Raw genomic sequence first — 23,396 nt, 5'->3', positions numbered from 1 at the left:
CGTTATTGTTGACATAAATAATATACGTCGTTGACATGAAAATATTTGTCGTTGACATTAATTATTTGTGAAATGTTATTGTTGACATAATAGTTGACATAAATAAAGTTTGTTGTTGACATCGTAGTTCACATAAATAAAGTTTGTTGTTGACATCGTAGTTGACATAAATAATGTTTGTTATTGACATTTGTCGTTGACATTAATTATAAGTGTTATTTTTTAGTTGTTGACATTTTAATACGAGTTGTTGACATTCGATAATCTCGGTATTGATTAGTGAATTGTAAGTGTTATTTTTAGTTGTTGACATTTTAATACGAGTTGTTGACATTCGATATTCTCGGTATTGATATGTGAATTATAAGTATTACTTGTTGACATTTTAATACGAGTTGTTGACATTCGATATTCTCGGTATTGATATGTGAATTATAAGTATTATTTGTTAGTTGTTGACATTTTAATACGAGGTCTCGGTATTGATAAGTGAATTGTAAGTGTTATTTTTTAGTTGTTGACATTTTAATACGAGTTGTTAACATTTGATATTCTCGGTATTGATATGTAAATTATAAGTGTTATTTGTTAGTTGTTGACATTTTAATACGAGTTGTTGACATTCGATATTCTCGGTATTGATATGTGAATTGTAAAGTTTATTTGTTAGTTGTTGATATTTTAATACGAGTTGTTGACATTCGATATTCTCGGTATTGATATGTGAATTGTAAAGTTTATTTGTTAGTTGTTGACATTTTAATACGAGTTGTTGACATTCGATATTCTCGGTATTGATATGTGAATTATAAGTGTTATTTTTTAGTTGTTAAAATTTTAATAAGTGTTATTTTATTGAATGTTGAAGATTTGAAGATTTGAATGTTGAAGATTTAAAGATTTGAATGTTGAAGATTTGAAGGTTGAAGATTTGAAGATTTGAAGATTTGAAGATTTGGATGTTGAAGATTTGAAGATTTGAATAATTGAATGTTGAAGATTTGAAAACTTTGCAGCTAGAGTTTTAGAGAGGATTTTAGTAAATGATTTCAAATACAATTTAATGAAAAGACAATTATACCCCCGTGTTGACATAATGCGATAGTTGTTGACATTAAGTTAATCTTGTGAATTAGTGGCTGAGATTGCATCTCATTTCTCAATTATGCCAAAAAATCTCATCCTAACAAGACTATATATATATATATATATAGTTGTGATCAATGTCGAACCCTTTTTAAAGACCGAACTAGAGACCAAATCTGGGCCATTAGATCTAATTTTTTTGATGAGATGTGCTGCTGTGAAAATTTTTTCTGCTTCATTACTAGCCCATTTTACTTCATTGTATAGGTTTATTACTTCATTCTGTACGTAATATCTTGAAATTACAACATGTTTTTATTTGCTTCCAGTAGGTTTTGAAATGATTCAACATATGCTTCATTCAAATTCATTGACGTGGGTTTTTGCTTGATTAACATTTAAATATGCAATTTATTCAAGTAAATTTATTACTTCATTCAGAAACGTTATTACTTCATTGGAGAAGATTTTTACTTCATTCCAGTAGGACTTCAAATGCTTCTATGCATACTTCATTCCAATAATTTATTATATTATTCCATGTGTTTATTAAACCATATTAGCGTCATGGCGGTGGTGATAGATATTGTAGAGAGAAAGAACGGCACGCGACGGCGAAACCACATTTACGTACTGGAATGAAGTAAAAACCTACTGGAATGAAGTAAAAACCTACTAGAATGAAGTAATATATTCTGGACGAAGTTAAATCTTCGTAACATGTTAGTATGACTTATTTACCTTCGGATGAATTAAAATAGGCTCGTGATGAATGCGAAAATAATTTATAAATTTATGTATCTTATCCATAAAAAACTAGATCTAAAAGCCCTAATTTAGTAGGGTTCGGCGGTTCGGTCTTTAAGAGTGGATTTGTGAATAATGGGACTCTATATATTCTAATAGGTTTTTACTTCATTCCAGTAGGTTTTTACTTCATTCCAGTACGTAAATGTGGTTTCGCCGTCGCGTGTCGTTCTTTCTCTCTACAATATCTATCACCAACGCCATGGCGCTAATATGGTTTAATAAACACATGGAATAATGTAATAAATTGTTGGAATGAAGTATGTGTAGAAGCATTTGAAGTACAGAATGAAGTAATAAACCTATATAATGAAGTAAAATGGGCTTGTAATGAAGCCAAAAAAATTTTCATAGCAGCACATCTCATCAAAAAAACTAGATCTAATGGCCCAGATTTGGTCTCTTGTTCGGTCTTTAAAATTGGTTCGACATTGATCACAACTCTCTCTCTCTCTCTCTCTCTATATATATATATATATAGAGTAGTGATATATGGCAATTGCCCATTAAGTACATAACTAGAGAATAAATCACAGCCACAAGATCAAGAAAATCAAGGGCTAGTATTAAAACATGTGATTTTTGAATTTGAAGTTGAAATCAGTTCACTCTACCATAGATTTACTTCACTATAACAAGGGGGATATAATGGATATTTCACAAATAAAATTAGGGTTAACATTTGAATTAATTTCTCATTTACGGAATTCAATCTCTCTGCCATCACTCCTCTTCCCGTCTTCTCCTTCTCCTATTCTCGAAATTTCGTCGTTGCCGTCTTCCTGTGTCACGACCGCACTTTGCTAAGGATAGCAAAGCCGGGAAACCGTGACTAGGTGTGGGAAATAAGAGGAGGGGAATAGAAAGGGGATAATAATGACGAAATATTTACTTAGAAATAAAGTGAAGATAATATCAGATTTACTTTTAATCATAAGAACTTAAATGAAAATCTTACTTTTCAATAAATAATTATCAGAGTACAGGAGATTAATCGAGGTTAACGAAAATCTTAGTACGCAGCGGAATGAACACGGTCACATGTATGGAGACATGTACCGCCGAGAGCCTCTACTTAAAATAAAAAGAAAATCATAACTCTACTCAGCATTCTCCACCGTCACTGCTCAACCTGCACATTTAGAAATATATGCAGGGCTGAGTATAAAACACTCAGTGAACACATTGCCGAAATATACATACATAAAATGAAAATATTGTCATGCCATCACAGTAACACTCGAGGGTTTTCTCTTAAAAGGCCCGAGCTTACTAAATTCTTTGAGAGCTAAAGTTTGACTGATCAGTCTAAGTTCTTTCTTTCTTTTCGCCATATCTGAACACCAAGTGCCGTGGAGATGGTGCTCTCTCACGGTCACCTACCTTTTTCTCCAGCCGGGGAGGTGGCCACCTCCCACGGCCTCCATAACTTTATTTATGACCCGTGGAAGGTGGCCACCTTCCACGGCCACTTGTGTACACTAATCCGAGTAGGGACACCACCCTCACTTGGACCCGAATTCGATTCTTACGTTCCATCCAAACAGATAGGCATAAAACAAATCATTTATGGCAAGACAACATCATTTGCATAAACAACAAACATAGATTTACATTTTCATATTTTCATCCATATTAGTATGTAGGATAGAAAAGTTCACTTCATGTGTTTAAATTCCTTAATTTGAATTTCTTTACTCCTTCCATCACTTGCTCGTAGAGATAACGTGATTAAGATAGGTAATTTAATCGAATCCTCAATTCCTTCTCCTGATTTACAATTCTCGATCGTATATAAATGTTACGTTGGAGTAGTCCCTCTTTCACTCTCGTAACTTTTTCTTCACTTTCTCATTTCTCTCAAGTAATATGTCGGTTTTACCGACTCCTCTTGTGGCCAAATCTAATCTCCTCTGTAATATATGGCCAATACTTTTTCTTAAAAATCATGTTTACTATTTAGAGAATTAATTTATATATATGCATGTTACAAATGTACAAATTTTAGATGTACACGTGTAGTTCATGTGTTCTTTGAGGTTAATAAGTTGCCACACTTGCATATTTATATTTCTTTCCATGCACACGTATTGGCATAATTAGTTTAATACATTATACTATACGTATATATAATTCCACTATTATAATTTAAATTGCTAAGTAAAATATACTATGCATGGTTTATATATACACTCTTATTCTTATAATTAATAACTAGATGAATATGTCTACCATGCCAATAACAATTTAATATACGAATTAATTTCGGATCAGGAATGTTACATATATATTGGGCTGCCATAAATTAGAAAAAAAAAGAGAGAATATGATTTGGGCCTCTCCATGGTGACTCCAAAATTTAAGAAATGGGCTGGGATTTAATTGATAAACCCACACATGTACACTTTTAATTTCTTGAATTCCATTTCATAGTTTTAGAGATGTTTACCGGCAGTTAGACTTTATAAAATAAAAGGTTTGGTTCCATTAATGTGACCCTATGCTCACTTATGCATGACATTTCATTTATTAGAATTATAATAATTTATATTATTCTTTAGTTCTTTTGAAAATTTTCACTAAACTACTTGTAGTTTCGGAAATATAAAAAGAAATGAAAAAAACGTCGTCATGTTACACGCTACCCACCTTAACAAGACGATAAAAGTCGGGATGTTACATTCTACCCACCTTAACAAATTTCGTCCCGAAATTTGATGTACTCCTTATGTGAGTAACTCTGGGTAGCGCAAAGAGATAATGTTATTGTTATCGCTTCTTCGATGATTTTAGGAGCTCCAATAAATCGTGGCTTTGACGTACCCTGAAACAATTACCTTATCTTCTATTTTATTTTTCAACTCAAATCGGCACGCATCAGCTTAAGATTTGGTGTCAATTTGCGCTTCCTTGATCCTAACACATATTCTCTGTATGACATCAACATTTCATTTATCGCGTTTCTTCTTAACATTTATCTTTTACCAACTTCGCGTCAAGCCCTCGTTGGTAGATTGTACAAATAAGGTTTTTTTTTTTTTTTGTTTTCAAGAAGCGTGGAAACTATAATGGCCTCATCACCTCCACTCAAGATAAGAAGAGAAGAAAACTGCAAGGATCTTCTTAACCATAATCTTAGAGTTTGAAAATTTTCTTATTAGAAGGTTCCCGTAAATGGTACTAAAATATTCCTGAGGATTAGTCAGTTTGAAAAGCTCCAATTATCACTAGATGATAACTTCAATATGGTAGGGTCTGAAACGAAAGGGGATTTGAAAACAAGTAGCCTACCCTGACTTGCAATGACTTTCGGTTGACAATATCGTGATACGAGATCACGTTAATAATCTCAAGGTTTATGGATAATCTAAGGAAACGAGCTCAAAGCCAGGAGTTGCAGAAAATCCAAAGATGGAGACAATAAATATAGTGTAACTAAGAAAAAGGGATTGTTCGTGTATAAGAACATACTCATCAACAACCATGTTGGAAAACACAATTGGTTAATGAATTGTCTAGGAAGAATGTTCTTCTTGAACAGTAAAAAATTTCCTAAGAGAAGGCATAAGATTATTCAGAAATTTATAACTCAAGTAACTTTCGAGATCAGAATTGGTGATAGAAACTCAGAGTTAAAAATATTGATTTTTCCTCTAACGAATCAAGAGGATTGTAGTCAACCAAAAATGTCATAAAAAGGAGGATAAGAGTAAACTAGAGGTGAGTCACAACTTGACATATGAAGAGAAATGTGGCGACAACTTGCACACATGATTCATTTAAAGGCCCTAATCAAACAAGTGAGTATTATCAATGCATAACAACAAGATGATACCCTGAAGAGCGAACAACAAAGAAAGTTCAGGGCCAAGTGCAAATAACTGATCAATTGGTTTATAGCGGGTGGAAATGACCTCATTTTTGAAGGAAGTTTATGAGCACCGAACAACATGATCTTAGAAACAAAATCATGCCAACCTTCCCCAAAATTGTAGAAATCTTCTTCTTGTGCCAGCCGGTTGCAGGGATGTATTTATCATATATTTCTATTTTGAACTGCTCTCATGTAAAATGTCTATGTTATATTAGAGTCATTATCCATTTCCGTTTTTTTTTCACCAGAAGGCGGTTGGTCCAGCTAACTGGAAGGACACACAAGTTGTGCGTTCTTAGTATGTGCAGCGAATGGAGTTGAATATGTATTCTAAGGTATGCACCCATGCTTCAATATCTATTGGGTTTTCTATCCCATGGAATACCGGCGAGTTCTGTTGCAAAAATAGTTCCTCAATCCTCAACCCTGGTGGTTGATTCGTTCCTTGCAAACCCTTGTCACTTCTTTCCTCATTGTTGGATCCTCTTCCGCTTAAGCCTATTTATCCAATACTCTTTTGTGCCATCCTGTTATAAGACTAAAAGCTATTAGGATATTCAAACTTTTATTGTTCTTACTCCTTGTAATAAAGATCTTAATTACTTCACTTCTCTCGGGGATTACTTATTCTTATCCGGGTAGCGGATAACCGGCCACAAATACACGTATAGATCCTATGCTCTGCGAAGGGACTGATAGGGTCAGAAATTAGAGATTTAAACTAGTATTGTTACAACTATTTTTGTCATAACTGTGCTATCTTAGTATATAGCATTCGATTCGCTTGCAACTCGTAACAAGAAATGCTTAGTTACAGAATATTTTACAACTCGTTTTTATAATAATATTAACTTTTCGATTGCCTAATAACATGGTTTCCTTACAACTCTCATGGATAGGTTACAACAATAAGTCTTCAATAAGCACGCGAACTGATTGGACTCATCAAGCCTACTCAAGGAAGTACTAGGTTTCAAAAGTCTTAGCTATACTCTCTAATCTTGAGAAATTCCTTATTTGTGAGGGTTTTCCAGATGGAGGCATAAATGAAATGAATGAAAATTCTCATAAGAGTGTCAATAATGGAATCTAAAGAATTAGTCAACCTGAAAAAGTTCTAGGTATTATTGATGATAACATTAATGTGGTAAGGTCTGATAGTTTGAAACAATTAGTCGCCAGGGAATTTGAAAGCAAGCCAAAATGTCCTAATCTTTGGTTTAAAAGATCATGACACAAGATCATGCCAATAAATCCTCAAATGAGTCAAGAGAAAACTGCAGTCAATCAAGGATGTCTAAAATATGAGGATAAGTTCATTTGATGTAAACTGAAGATGAGTCTCAACTTAACGTGATAGGGAGAATATGGTGGTACATTACTTATCAAGAATAAGTCATATCAAGGTCTTAATCAAACGAGCAAGTATTATAATTGCTCAAAGACAATGAGATTTCTTGTAAAAAGTTTGAACGAAAGTACTTGCATGTCATCAAAGACTTTAGGAAGGAAGCAGATAACACTTGCCCTTGAAATAAATTTATGTGTGCCGGACAGGACGGGCCTGGAACAAAATCATGAGTGAGGCATACTATACTTCTTACACCATCCACCACGAAAGCACCAAGATGTACCAATAATATGAAAGAGAAATCTGGTGGGTAGTACGAAAATAAACATCCCGCACACATGGAAAAGGTATAACAAAGGACTTATGTGATATGTTTGCCCAAAATCAAATGACGAATGGTTATTATTTGGATAATCGCTGACCAACACATCGAATTGAGAACCGAGGATCACATCGAGACTTTTTAAAGCTTTCAGAATGAACTAGGCACTAAACTATCTTTTAACACAACATTTCACTTAGAAACAAACAAACAATTAGAAGGAACACTTCCCTGGAGGCTTGCTAAGAGCAATCGTGTATGATAGAGGAAACAATTGAGAATCTATCTTCCCCATGAGATTTTTTTTTTATTTTTTTATTATTATTTTTTTTTTCACAGGTCTAATTCTTTTTGTTTTTTTGTTTTTTTTACTATGTTGAAATTACATTCCTCTACCATGTACGGATACAACGAGTGTAATATCTTTTGTTATGACTGGATTGTCACCAAGGGTAGTGGTCAACCCAGATTGTTCACTTTTGTTTGGACATATAAGAGGGATATCTAGTTCATGGAAATATCGTTCATTCCCAGCTCAAACGGTTTTCTCATGCTTAACTTTCTTTTAGATCGCATACTTTTCTCATTACCGCTCGGGAACGCGAAAAATGATAGCAGCTGCCCTTCTATGTTCAAGTTCATACTGTTCTAAAGGAATGCACAACTTAAAAATATTCTAAGTTCTTAGAAACTTTAATTTCCCTTTACTTGCAACATGATTCATACGCTAACTCGAAAAGACATATTATTACAATAAACTTTTCAACTTTTCTCGATAGAGAACAACATTCTGTTTTGTAACTTTTTTTTTTCCTTCCTTTTTTTTTAAAGAACTAATATCCCCTTACATTTTCTCATTTCACTATTTTTACTAAAAACCCAAGTTACTTCATCCTTCATCATATAAAGTCTTTACTCGATAAAGACACATCAACTCTTCCTTTAAAACTTTTACCAGATAAAAACACATCATTTTCTTTCTAAAATATTTCCAGCTCTTTCTCGAATGGAACAAACTACCATTTTCTTTATAACTCTCACTTCCAACTCTTTCTCCGAGTCTCTACTTGATAAAACTTATCTTTCTCAAAAGTCTCATTTTTTTTTTCATTCGCTTTAAACAACATTCTGATAAGACTCATCATTCCTTTCTCTAGAATCTCATATTTCATAACGGACCCGTTCATTTAACCATCGGTCCATGCAACTTTATCTTTTTAAACCTTTTGAACATCTCTACTTGCTTTTAAAAGAAAGAACAAATTACCTTTTTCTCATTGAGCGTGATTGGTGGGAATGCTGAGAGTTCATTGACTAATTAACTAGTCTAGTGGAACAAATCTAGACTAGTAACTGAAAGACACTCTTTGGTTCAGAGCGAAAAAGAAACTGCTCTGATACCACTCTGTCACGACCGCACTTTGCTAAGGATAGCAAAGCCGGGAAACCGTGACTAGGTGTGGGAAATAAGAGGAGGGGAATAGAAAGGGGATAATAATGACGAAATATTTACTTAGAAATAAAGTGAAGATAATATCAGATTTACTTTTAATCATAAGAACTTAAATGAAAATCTTACTTTTCAATAAATAATTATCAGAGTACAGGAGATTAATCGAGGTTAACGAAAATCTTAGTACGCAGCGGAATGAACACGGTCACATGTATGGAGACATGTACCGCCGAGAGCCTCTACTTAAAATAAAAAGAAAATCATAACTCTACTCAGCATTCTCCACCGTCACTGCTCAACCTGCACATTTAGAAATATATGCAGGGCTGAGTATAAAACACTCAGTGAACACATTGCCGAAATATACATACATAAAATGAAAATATTGTCATGCCATCACAGTAACACTCGAGGGTTTTCTCTTAAAAGGCCCGAGCTTACTAAATTCTTTGTGAGCTAAAGTTTGACTGATCAGTCTAAGTTCTTTCTTTCATTTCGCCATATCTGAACACCAAGTGCCGTGGAGATGGTGCTCTCTCACGGTCACCTACCTTTTTCTCCAGCCGGGGAGGTGGCCACCTCCCACGGCCTCCATAACTTTATTTGTGACCCGTGGAAGGTGGCCACCTTCCACGGCCACTTGTGTACACTAATCCGAGTAGGGACACCACCCTCACTTGGACCCGAATTCGATTCTTACGTTCCATCCAAACAGATAGGCATAAAACAAATCATTTATAGCAAGACAACATCATTTGCATAAACAACAAACATAGATTTACATTTTCATATTTTCATCCATATTAGTATATAGGATAGAAAAGTTCACCTCGTGTGTTTAAATTCCTTAATTTGAATTTCTTTACTCCTTCCATCACTTGCTCGTAGAGATAACGTGATTAAGATAGGTAATTTAATCGAATCCTCAATTCCTTCTCCTGATTTACAATTCTCGATCGTATATAAATGTTACGTTGGAGTAGTTCCTCCTCTCAAATTTATTTTATCTATTTCTACTAAATAGCCAAACTCTCAAGGCTAGTTCCCTCTTTCACTCTCATAACTTTTTCTTCACTTTCTCATTTCTCTCAAGTAATATGTCGGTTTTACCGACTCCTCTTGTGGCCAAATCTAATCTCCTCTGTAATATACGGCCAATACTTTTTCTTAAAAATCATGTTTACTATTTAGAGAATTAATTTATATATATGCATGTTACAAATGTACAAATTTTAGATGTACACGTGTAGTTCATGTGTTCTTTGAGGTTAATAAGTTGTCACACTTGCATATTTATATTTCTTTCCATGCACACGTATTGGCATAATTAGTTTAATACATTATACTATACGTATATATAATTCCACTATTATAATTTAAATTGCTAAGTAAAATATACTATGCATGGTTTATATATACACTCTTATTCTTATAATTAATAACTAGATGAATATGTCTACCATGCCAATAACAATTTAATATACGAATTAATTTCGGATCAGGAATGTTACATATATATTGGGCTGCCATAAATTAGAAAAAAAAAAAAGAGAGAATATGATTTGGGCCTCTCCATGGTGACTCCAAAATTTAAGAAATGGGCTGGGATTTAATTGATAGACCCACACATGTACACTTTTAATTTCTTGAATTCCATTTCATAGTTTTAGAGATGTTTACCGGCAGTTAGACTTTATAAAATAAAAGGTTTGGTTCCATTAATGTGACCCTATGCTCACTTATGCATGACATTTCATTTATTAGAATTATAATAATTTATATTATTCTTTAGTTCTTTTGAAAATTTTCACTAAACTACTTGTAGTTTCGGAAATATAAAAAGAAATGAAAAAAACGTCAACATGTTACACGCTACCCACCTTAACAAGACGATAAAAGTCGGGATGTTACATCCTGTCGCTGGAATCGTTCTCGTCTTCCCGTTGTTGTCAACATTCCTTCGCCTCCATCCGTCGTCGAACAATGGATTCAACTCAGAAAGATTTTTCAAATTTATGTAAGTTGTTCTACAGGTTTGTTCAACTGATTTAGATTTCTCATTCCGATTTCTCTCATTTCGTCGTCAAACTCATTTTTTATTAACATTTCTTCAACGGATTTAGATTTGAACATTTAATTAGTGTTAGAATCAACAGTTAATTAGTTTTAACAATTCTGCAAATTCAAACATCGACAATTTTTAATAAGTGAGATCTGCAATAGTTTATTATGCAATCCAAATTGAACATAAGAACATCTGCTTACAGTTAATTACTACAGTTAAACTACTTCTCTTTTTTTATGTAGGTTTTGATCGATAGAAAAAAAAAGTGCAACCAAAGACTCTAATCGTGAGTAACTCCTACCTGCTCTGTTTTTCATTTAGTGAAGTATTCCATGATTAGAGTGAAGTGTTTGTGATCTACGCTTATTGTGCTCTGTTTTTTTTATTGGAGTGAAGTAAAACATGCTTAGAGTGAAGTATTCTTGTGTTAGAGTGAAGTGTTTGTCATCCATGCTTATAGTGTTTTATTTTTCCATTTCAGTGAAGTAAAACAAGCTTAGAGTGAAGTATTCTAGTGTTAGAGTGAAGTGTTTGTCATCCATGCTTATAGTGCTTTGTTTTTTCCATCTCAGTGAAGTAAAACATGATTAAAGTGAAGTATTCCAGTATTAGAGTGAAGTGTTTATAATCCATGCTTACAGTGCTTTGTTTTTCCATTCAGTGAAGTAAAACATGCTTAGATAGAAGTATTCTAGTGTTAGAGTGAAGTGTTTGTCATCCATGCTTATAGTGCTTTGTTTTTCCATTTCAGTGAAGTAAAACATGATTAAAGTGAAGTATTCTAGTATTAGAGTGAAGTGTTTGTCATCTATGCTTAAAGTGCTTTGTTTTTCCATTTCAGTGAAGTAAAAATGCTTAGAGTGAAGTATTCTAGTGTTAGAGTGAAGTGTTTGTCATTCATGCTTATAGTGCTTTGTTTTTCTATTTCAGTGAAGTAAAACATGAATAAAGTGAAGTATTCCAGTATTAGAGTGAAATGTTTGTCATCCATGCTTAAAGTGTTTTGTTTTTCCATTTCAGTGAAGTAAAACATGCTTAGAGTGAAGTATTAAAGTGTTAGAGTGAAGTGTTTGTCATCCATGCTTAAAGTGCTTTGTTTTTCCATTTCAGTGAAGTAAAATATGGTTAGAGTGAAGTATTCCAGTGTTAGAGTGAAGTGTTTGTCATCCATGCTTATAGTACACTATTTTTTCATCTCAGTGAAGTAAAACGTGCTTAGAGTGAAGTATTTCATGCTTAGAGTGAAGTGTTTATGATCTTTGCTTATAGTGCACTATTTTTTCATCTCAGTGAAGTAAAATGTGCATAGAGTGAAGTATTCCATGCTTAGAGTAAAGTGTTTGTGATACTTGCTTACAGTGCATTATTTTTTTCATCTCAGTGAAGTAAAACGTGCATAGAGTGAAGTATTTCATGCTCAGAGTGAAGTGTTTGTGATCCCCACTGTTTTTTCCTCTCGGTGAAGTAAAACGTGCATAGAGTGAAGTATTCCATGGTTAGAGTGTATAGAGAGCTTAAAGTGAACTAATAAATGTTAAGAGTGTAGTGTTTTACCTTTACAGTGATTCAGTTTATGCTTAGAGTGAAGTATACGATGTATGTCTTATAGTGTTATGTGTTTTCTGATTTCAGTGAAGTTATAGACCTTGGAGTGAAGTATATGATGATTGTTACTACATTGAGCAGGAAAAAAATTGGAAATGTATTGAAGCAGCAGGGGAATACTCCAAAGACTAAGAGCAAAGAATTGCAGCGCATTAATGTTGTCTGAAACAAACCATTAGTCATTGAATAACTTGGCGACAACATCAAAACATTATCAAGAATGCAGCAACAACATGGAGATAGATGTGGAAAAATGATTGCAAACTTCAAGCATTCATGATCATTTGTATTAAACTGATATGGTTCATAATATGTGTCATTTAGTTCAATATAAAGCTCATCCGTTTCAATTAAATTCAATATTATGTTAGACTATTTACTTCACTGCAGAGCATATTTGCTTCACTATAGAACATATTTACTTCACTGTAATTCACTGTAAAGTTATTATACTTCACTATAAGCATATAATAGTTCACTATATGCACAATATACTTCACTATATGTTCAATATACTTCACTAAAATGAAAAAAATAGTTCATTATGACTAATATTCTTTACTGAATTATCAAACATTAGTATAAAAGACCATATAGTATTTCAACTTCACTATAAAGTGAACCAAAATATCTAATAAGTGAACTAAAGATTTGTAGGCAGTGAAATAAACACATGTAAAAGTGAACTTATTCGCACTTGAGTAGAACACAATAAACAAGTTCGCAACAAGATAAAAATCACTCAAAAGTGAACTAAAAACGAGTCATTAGTGCACTAAATATGCTGCTACAAAGTGAACTATTTCTGGCCAAATTCTCAGTGCATCTGTTTTGTCTTCTCTTTCACCTTTCTGCAGTTCTTCAAATCATGATGTCCAATCTCTTGGCAGTTTCCACATTTTCGACCTAGTTTCATTGATAACCTCAATGCCTCTGTTTTTGTCTTCTTTTTCACCTTTTTTTTATCCCTTTTTACGGGTATCAAACCCAACATGTCGAGCGTGATTGTTATAAAAGTCCAATGCACGATCAAGAGTGATAAACTCTGTCCAATTCTTGCTTCAAATCTTTGGGACATTTTGGCACGTAAATCACTATTGTATAAACAAAACAATGTTATATTTCACTATTAGTTACATATACTTCACTACATGAAATATTCACATCACTGTTAGCAATAAATCATTGTTGAATAAAAAACAATTTATACTTCACTGTTCGTTACATATACATCACTATATGCTCAATATAGTTCACTATATCCTCAATATACTTCACTGTAATGTAAAAACAAAACACTATAAGGCATGCATCATATACTTCACTATAACCATAATTTGAGGTGAAATACTTCACTATAAGCACGATATAGTTCACTATATCATCACTATACTTCACTGGAGTGAAAAAACAAAACACTATAAGACATGCATCATATACTTCACTATAACTGTAATTTGATTCACTGTAAATGTAAAATACTTCACTATCCTCAATATACTTCACTGGAATGAAAACACAAAACACTATAAGACATGCATCATATACTTACTGGAAGCGATAAATACTTCACTCCAAAGTATGATAATTACCTTTAGAAGTCTTAGTTTCCTCTCCCGATGATGATGAATCGAAATAATCTTCGTCCCCGCATCAGAATTGAATCCATTGATTTCTCTTTTGTGTGATTGATGAATTGGAGAAGAATGGAATCACGATGAACTGCAATGAATTGGAGAGGTATCGCAATGAATTGGACAAAATTCGCGTCGAGATGAATTGAAGAACGAATAATGTGAACTGGAGAAGAATCACGTTGGATGAATTGAATGGAAAAACCGAATTTGAATGAATCTAATTTGGAAGGAAATCGATCATGAGATTTTAGTTCCAGATCTGATTTGGAATGGAATGAATATGATATGGAACACACGCCTCATATGAATTTCATAATGTGATTCCAAAAATACCCTTGGCATATTTTACATCATTAAAATAAACAATATTTGTTGCCTTTATTTGTGTGGCTAAGAATTGTTCTCTAGTTATATACTTAAAATTAGTTAGACCTTGATCACTCCTCTATATATATATATATATATATATATATATGGGACGCACTATATAGGGGCGCACTATGGTCCATAAGGCAAATTCTGTCAAAAATCAAAGCAAATCTCAGCCCTTGGATCCTCAGATTAGATGGTTGTGATCATAATACCTGAGATACATTATTACCCTAAAAGCGTTACATTATTAACTAGGCTACATTATTAGACTGCACAATCTACATTATTAGACTACAACTGTTACATTATTAGCCAAGCTATATTATTAGACTACGCAATCTATATTATTAGGTGACACGTGGCATTAATCTAACAATTACATTACAGGATCCAATGGCTGAGATTTGCTTTGATTTTTGACAGAATTTCACTTATGGAACTGATCACATCCCTATATATATATATATAGGGATGTATTCAGATCAGAACGCTAAATATTGTCAGAACGTCAAACCATGTACATTTTATGCACATATAATGTACCACCCCCATATGTAATAATGTACCACCCCAAAATAATGTACATCCTCATATAATGTACATTATTTTGGAGTGGTACATTATTACATATGGGTGTGGTACATTATATGTGTATAAAATGTACATGATTTGACGTTCTGACCGTAACACTGTTCTGACCGTAACACACCCCTATATTATATATATATATATATATATATATAGGGGTGTATTCAGATTAAAACCATAATGTATATTAAAACATCAAACCATGTAAAATAATGTACATTATACACACTAATAATCTACATTTTATTCATGTATAATGTACTGTCAGCATAATGTACAGAATTCATATAATGTAAATGTACATTATTAGTGTGTACAATATTTAGAACAGTACATTATACATGAATAAAATGTACATTATTAGTGTGTATAATATACATTATTTACATGGTTTGATGTTTTAATATACATTATGGTTTTCATCTAAATACACCCCTATATATATATATATATATATATATAAACTAGAGAAAAGAAAGGCTTGGGATTTACCCTTTTTTTCGTGGGAATAAAGTGTTGTTGGATTGGAGACTTGATCCTAAAATTATCTACAACTCTCCCTCTTTTGTTTATTCACAAAGATTATATTTTTGATGTCCAAGCTTTGTAAATTCAGAATTTCAGGTTATAAGGAATGAAATCAGTGACGGATTGTTGGAGCTTGGGCTGTCATCGTTGGCGACGGAGTGCCGAGCTTGCTGCCGGAAGTTTCTCCGGCAGATTTCTATGTCATTTCAAGCTAAGTTCCTATAATTATTTGAGGATCTGCCATTTCTATGTTCTTGAGAGGTTATAGAAACAATGTCCTTGAGGTGCTAAATTTGCAATATGTGGAAGTATTTTAGGCAGAGGCTAATATGCAATATGTTGCAATATGTTGAAAAAGTGAGGTGTTGATGGTACTCACCTTTGTGTGATTGTGTAAAGGACTTGCTGAATTTGTCTCGTTTATGATATGAAAAAGGTCTTGTTGGATTGCTTCCTCCTCCTACTTCTTCGTTGGGAGAATATTGTTGGAGTTACTTATTGTTTATGTGGGGTTTGGCCGTTTGGGCATGAAAAGAATGGTGGTGTACATATATATATGAGAAGATAGCAACTTGGCTGACAAATCCTTCAAATATTCTGTTTGTCAGAAGATGATGATCTCCTGTCAGCTGCATTTAATGCTTGGCAGGCACCTGATCCTTCTATGATACGCACAACCCATTTTTTTTTATATGCATTTTACTATTTAATTAGTTTAGTTATTTGGGAATTTATTCATCTAGTATTTGTTTAATTTGGTATAGGAAAAATCCGGTTCAAGCACGTGGCTTTGGTGTAGGAAAACAAATAACATTCACGGTCATTCCTGATGATGTTCCAGACTTTCTTGGAGTAGAGCACGAATGTTGAACGGGCTGTCTGGGATGTGCACATCTTTCTCTAATTGTAATAGATTAGGAATTCGATAAATTTGTATAACAGTAGTACTTTAGCGGACTTCGAAAGGATGTGCCAGACATTATAAACTTTATTTGGTGTTACTCTTTTAGTTGTACTTGAAAAGTTCGTTTGAGAACGAATCAACTACTATTTATAATCCCAAGATCGATTATTATAAACGAAAGGGCAGGTTTCGAATTCTACAACGATCACTTATTTATTATATTTTTTTTTGGCTAATAATAATAATAATAATAAGGTTCAAAAATTCGGGACGTTACATTTGGGTCCAGGCTCAGCCCGTTTATTAGACAACCCGGTGGAGACCATCGCTGCTGCCGCCGCCGCCGCCGCTGTCACTAGTTGTAATTAATTAACGGACCGATATAAGTTATAACCATGTCCACAATTTTTGTACGGACATGGCTTATGACGAATATGGCGTTATGTACTTATCTTTTGCTTTCATGGAAGAATGATTGTTTATAGTTGATGCTTATTTTTGATGAATTGCTCTCCTTTTTATCGTAATATAACTAAAATCAACTAGCCTGCTTTACGTATTGTTCTAGTAATTCATAATGTTGACTAATGTATATATAGCTTGATAAAGATGTGAAATTGTGAATCAATAATTAAAATAAAAAATGAAAATGGAGTGCATATAAATCACAAACTTATGAGAACGATTTTGTTACTGATGGGTAAAAACACAAAATCATGAAGTTACAAAAACGTAGTTCTCTTTTCCAGTGGCATTTGTTTAAGTAAGCAATGTCCAAATATTTGTACAGTCATCTCAATATCAAGTATGCAATGTTTGATCGCAAACTAAAATCAGCAAATCAAGGAATCGTAAATATTGATCATAATGTTTTAATGAGATTAAATTGTGTCACTTGGTAGAGTTTATAATAATTGATTTAGAAAGTATCCAAAACACAGGGACATATTTATTAATTTGTCTGGATTTATGTATGAAAGTCTCTTTGAAACATTAGTTAAAAGATACGATTCAGTCAAAGTGTATATATAACAAGTTGATAAGTGGCAAGTTGACATATAAAGTGGATCATTCTATTCACTCCTAGGAATTTCATATAGACACAAATTGTCACGACCGCACTTTGCTAAGGATAGCAAACACGGTTTATCGTGACTAGGGGAGGATTAAAGAAGCGGGGAAGAAATGGGAATCTCTACAAAACTGGAATGAACGAAATTAAATTGGAATAACTGGAAAAATATATCAGAGTGCGTAAAGCAAAAGAATATAAGCTCGTTATTTTCATTGCAGCGGAAGAGTCAAGAGAGAATGACACCGTGTGTGGAGACACGATGCATCCAAGCATTTATCACACTGAAACACATTTGCCATCCCTGCTCAACATCGCCCCTCGTCGCCACCGCTTAACCTGCATATTTAGAAATATATGCAGGGCTGAGTACAAAAGTACTCAGTGAACACATTGCCGAAAATTACACATATACATTTGAAAATATTGTCAAGCCATCATCATAGTAACACTCAGGGGTTTTATTGAAAAGACCTGAGCTTACTAAAAATATTCACATTGGGCCCCTTTTTCCTGTACTTAGCCATATCTGATCATCTTGTGCCGCTGAGATGGTGTTCTCATACGGTCACCTTCCCTGCCCAACATGACAGAGGTATCCTTGTGTACACTAGTCCGAGCGGGGACACCACCCTCACTGGGACCCGAATTCGACTTATATATCATCATTCATAATTCACTTGGCCTTAGCCAACAGATAGGCATCATACACAAAACATTTATGGCAAGACAATATCAATTCACGAACATGTGTTCGAATTTTCACAAAATATAATTTGTATTTTTAGTATAAGAAAGCTCACCTCGTTCATTTAATTTCCTTAACTTGAAATTTTCGTCCCGACTTTAACTTGCAGAGATAACCTTTTTGGAAACATCAAAATATAATGTAATATACTAATTAGACTTCAAGAAATTATTAATCTTTAATAGGAATGCATGCCTCATAATTAATTATCTTTTCTTATTTTTCACTTATCCTATAAAACTTCTAAAACTCATATATTATTTGATGCGTCTTCATCCACTATTCTCGGGGTTCGACTAAATTGGATCTATGTATCTTTTACTTTGAAGATTACTCTTAAGCAAAACTCTTAAAATAAATTGAAAGATCATATATTTAAGCTTAGTTACAAAGGAACCTTAATTAAACTTAGGCTAGGATTCAATATTATATTTTTCTCCCAAACGATACCATTATCGAAACTGGGCTAGGAGTCGCTCGCATTTTCAGCCCACAATAACTAGATATCAGAATCGGGCCTTTCTCAAATTATTTGCTACAACACCTTACTAAAATTGGGCTTAGATTAAATTCTCTTTTCCTAGGCCCAAAATCAATTATTCCAGCCTAACTGCAGTTTCCCCACACCCAGCCCACTTTCCTTCACCAAAAAAAGAAATGGACACAACTCTAATTAAATTATTAGCCCAACAACTAATTAGGAAAAAGAGAGGCCCAATTCTAAGATTAATTCAACACATGTACTCTTCCCCCACCCACCTATCGTCTCTCTCCCTCTCAGTCACTATTCACCCCCTTTCTCCCCAAATCACAACTAGAGAAATTCTCCCCCGAATCGGAGTTTCCGTCGGCCAGCCGATCCGCCGGCGCCTACGGCGGTGTTCCCTCCTCGTCTCTCTCTCTCTCTCTTCTCTCCCTCTTTCCTCTCTTTCCCCTCTCTCTTTCTCTCTACTGGTCTCCGTCTCCCTCTTCTCTCTCTCCCCCTCTCTCTCCTCCGGCTCACGCCGCCGCCGCTGCTGTGTGCGCGGCGGTTCGCCGTCGCGGCCCTCCACCTCTCTCCCTCGGGATCCGCCGCCATCACCGATCACCGCTGCTACGCACCGCCACAGCCCCCTCTCTCTCCCGATCTTCCGCCGCCGCTGCTGTGCATGCACAGGCAGCGGCTTCGCCGCTTCTTCTCCGCGCCTCGCGCTGCCGGAGCAGCTCCACGAAGCCACCACAGTCGCCGCCTCCTAGCCGAACTCCCGAAAGGTAAGGAATGCCCAATTTTATCATTTCCCCGTTTTGTTTTATTTCTAAAGATTAAATCTTGAATTCAAAGTTTGGTATTTTTAACTTGTAGATTTGTAAAGGTCTTGAAATCATTGCATCTGTGACATATCGGGGTTGTGGGGCTGTCCTCGTGTCGATGGGGAGCCTAAGTCCATTCGCCGGAATCCGGCAGATTCATCTCCTCAAGATAAGTTTTCCAATTGGCTTAGTCATTAAAGTGTCTACCTACTTCTGCTACTTCATGAATTTAGTGATTTTGGAGCATTTGTCTTACTGTTATGGATGGCTTAGTGGTGGAAGATGATGTTAGACTTGCTGTGTATTTGTTGATGTTACTTGGGCAGATTCTACTATCAAATTATATATGCATATGCTTGTAAATATATGAAAGAAAAGAAAGGTTTGGGGGTTTACCTTAGGATGTGGAACAAAGTGTTGTTGGATTGGGGATTTGATCCTACAATTATCTGCAATACTCCCTCCTCGTACTCCTGTATTATATGTGGGTGTAGAGAGAATGTTTGATAGTGATGGATGGCTATTTCAGGAAACTTTGTGGGTTTATATACTTGCTTCCTTGCAAGTTGAGGAAAGTGGAAGGAGGTTTATCTTGGGGAGGCTTAACTTCATTGTCATATTTGTCAGAGATATTTTCTCTTTGAGGACGTGATCTATGGCCAAAAAGTGTTTTGAGTAATGAGGGATTATACTAGGCGTTGATCTCTCTTCATTAGCGTTTAAATGCCCACTTGCAATAAAAAAATACTTCTTTTATATGGTATGTGAATCTTAAAAAAAAAACATTTCGTCAGCAAATCTTGTTAGGTAGGTCTCCTCAAAGATTAGCTCATACTTTTCAATTTCATATATTTTGCTCTTCTTGGCATTAAGAGCACTCCCAATGGAGTTCCCTTATTTCTCCCTTATTTCTCCCTAACTCCTGCCACATCAGCGCCACATCAGCATCACATTTTATCCCCAGTTTTTAGCCAACCCCTACAATGGTTTCTCCCTTATTTCTCCCTTATTTCTCCCTAACTCAACATTTCATTTTTACATCATCACTAATTTAATTGTTTTATTTTTATATATAATAAAGCTAGCTTATTTAATTTATAAAGATAAATCAAATAAATAGTAATAAAGTTCGTTGTATTAAACACGGGTACACATTACAACGAAGAAAATTAAAAAAAAAAAAAGTACACGAATGGAAATAAAAAATCAAAAAAAAAATTCAAAGAAAAAAAAATTCAAGGGCGGTGGGCGCGGTTTCTATTTGCCCACAATTCTTCGATGATATCGTGTTGTAGTGCTTGATGGGCCTCCTTCTGGTGTATGTCCATGAACGCCTGGAACCGTTCATGTTCGTTGTGCGGTACACCCTGGCGGGCGGACTCGGTTGAGACACCGTGACTCGATGATGCAACACTTGGGTCGTTGGTGACGTCGAGGACGCCTTCGTGTTCATCTTCGATGATCATGTTATGCATGATGATGCACGCATACATGATATCGGCAATATCCCCCTGGTAGAAAAAGCGCGTCGGACCCTTTACCAGTGCAAATCGCGATTGGAGCACCCCAAATGCCCTCTCCACATCCTTGCGCGCAGACTCTTGCGCTCGGGCAAAATACCTTCTTCTATCTCCGAGTGGGCATCTGATCGTCTTCAGAAACACGGGCCATTGCGGATAGATGCCGTCAGCCAGGTAGTACCCCATGTTATGCACATTGCCATTGGCCGTGAATTCGATGGAGGGGCCTAATCCGTTGATCCGCTCGTTGAAAAGGGGCGAGGAATTGAGAACATTTAGGTCGTTGTTCGACCCGGCTATACCAAAATAAGCATGCCAAATCCAAAGCCGTTGGTCGGCAACGGCTTCAAGAATGATGGTGGGATGCGTACCTTTGTAGCCGGTAGTAAACTGGCCTCGCCACGCGGTTGGGCAGTTCTTCCACTGCCAGTGCATACAGTCGATGCTGCCGAGCATCCCCGGAAAGCCGTGGGTCCTCCAGTGCCAATCCAGTAGGAACTGGCAGTCAGCTGCGTCCGGCGAGCGAAGGTAGTGCTCCCCAAATATCTCTCGCACGCCCTGACAGAAATTCTTCAGGCACTCGTTGCCAGTCGTCTCGCCGCATTGCAGATACTCATCGAACATGTCGGCGGACCCTCCATATGCCAACTGCCGGATGGCAACAGTGCATTTCTGTAGGGGCGATAGTCCGGGCTTCCCTGCTGCGTCTCGCTGGAGCCGGAACTCGGGGTAACGCGCGGACAACGCATTAACAATGCGCAGGAAGAGGGAGCGGCGCATTCTGAACCGGCGACGAAATACATCTGCCGGATAACGTGGTTCCTCCGCGAAATAATCGGCGAACAGCCGATCGTGCGCACCAGTGTGGTTGCGAGGGATGTATCGGCGCCGCCGGCGGATTGGCCGTTGGGGGGGTGGCTGCTGCATTCGAGCGATCTCGCTTTGTATGCAGCGGGAGATATAGTTGTTGATTGGGTTGTTGGCGAAACCCGCTACATCCCATCCGGTGGGAGCGGGAGGTACCTCTTCTTCGGAAGAAGAATGTGATATTTCCTCGTCGGACTGAGCACGAGACGATGAATCAGAACTCATTTAATAAAGATGGAGAGAAAAAAGATTGAAAATTTGTGTGAATGAAGTTTGTGGGTGATGAATGGAGGAAGAGGATGAAATATTTATAGGGGTGGGATAAAATAGCCGTTCGGCCAAAAAAAAAAAAAAAAATTTTAAAAATCGCCGATTATCGCCGAGCGTCGCCCACAGTGGCCGGCGATCGCTCGGCGATAATCCGGCGATAAATCGCCACTCGGCGAAGCAACGGTAACATTATCGCCGAATTATCGCCGACTTCGCCACAATGGCCGGCGATAATTCGGCGATAATCGGCGATTTATCGCCGAGAATTCGCCACCTCCATTGGGAGTGCTCTAAGTGCATGATTTTATATTGTTATTGCAAATTTTCCTTTTTATGTAGGAGCACTCATTTGGGAAGTCGGTGATGCTCAAAGGTGTGTCGGACTTAGTTGGGACGCGAGCATTTGTAGTCAAGTGGAATGTTTGAGACTTGCACACCTCTCTCACTTCCGATTGGATACGAGCACGACCGTTTTAAGGGCTGTCCGGACTTGCACATTTCTCTAATTGTAATAGATTAGGAATTCGATAAATTTGTATAATAGTACATTAGCGGACTTCGGAGATGTGTCGGACATTATACACTTTTATTTGGTGTTACTCTTTTAGTTTTACTTGAAATGTTCTTTTGAGAACGAAACAATTATTATCTAAAATTCCAAGATCGATTATTATAAACGATAAGGGCAGGTTTCGAATACTACAACGTTCACTTATTTTATTTGTCTATTTATTTATATATTTCTTTATTTATCTTTGGGCTAATAATAATAATAAGGTACGAAAGTTCGGGTTGTTACACAAATACAACTAAATTACAATTGCACACGAGAATTGAGAGGTATGGAGAGTAAGATTTTAAACATGAAGTATTATAAATTTCATAATTGATAAACATAATACTTCACCCGTCCCTTAAATTTTATCATGTTTTGAAAGAGTACGAGTTTTAAGAAATATATATAGAAAGTTGAGTAGGTTGAAAAAGTTAGTGGAATGTGCGTCATACTTTTATAATAAAATTTGAGTGAGAATGAG

General features: G+C 35.6%; 2 long non-coding RNA genes across 3 annotated transcripts; one reads left to right on the top strand and one right to left on the bottom strand.

The window, feature by feature from the left end:
- Positions 1-17,643: 17,643 nt before the first annotated feature.
- Positions 17,644-20,236, bottom strand: LOC125206837 (uncharacterized). Its single transcript, XR_016135164.1, has 3 exons — positions 20,099-20,236; positions 18,468-18,528; positions 17,644-18,003 (listed from the first exon to the last, which is right to left on the bottom strand). It is a non-coding gene; the product is annotated as an uncharacterized LOC125206837 (long non-coding RNA).
- Positions 19,161-22,972, top strand: LOC125197810 (uncharacterized). 2 transcript variants are annotated; one of them, XR_016135163.1, is made up of 3 exons: positions 19,179-19,663; positions 19,755-20,509; positions 22,699-22,972. It is a non-coding gene; the product is annotated as an uncharacterized LOC125197810 (long non-coding RNA). The 2 variants fall into 2 exon arrangements; XR_016135162.1 differs by lacking the exon at positions 22,699-22,972 and having other exon boundaries at positions 19,161-19,663; positions 19,755-20,610.
- Positions 22,973-23,396: the final 424 nt, after the last annotated feature.

Source organism: Salvia hispanica, chromosome 2 (assembly GCF_029641045.1).
Source record: "Salvia hispanica isolate PSC_SH4W2 chromosome 2, Shi_PSC_v1, whole genome shotgun sequence".
Taxonomy (NCBI): domain Eukaryota; kingdom Viridiplantae; phylum Streptophyta; class Magnoliopsida; order Lamiales; family Lamiaceae; genus Salvia; species Salvia hispanica.
Note: the sequence above shows the minus strand (reverse complement) of the source record. Positions and strands in the feature narration are given on the sequence as shown.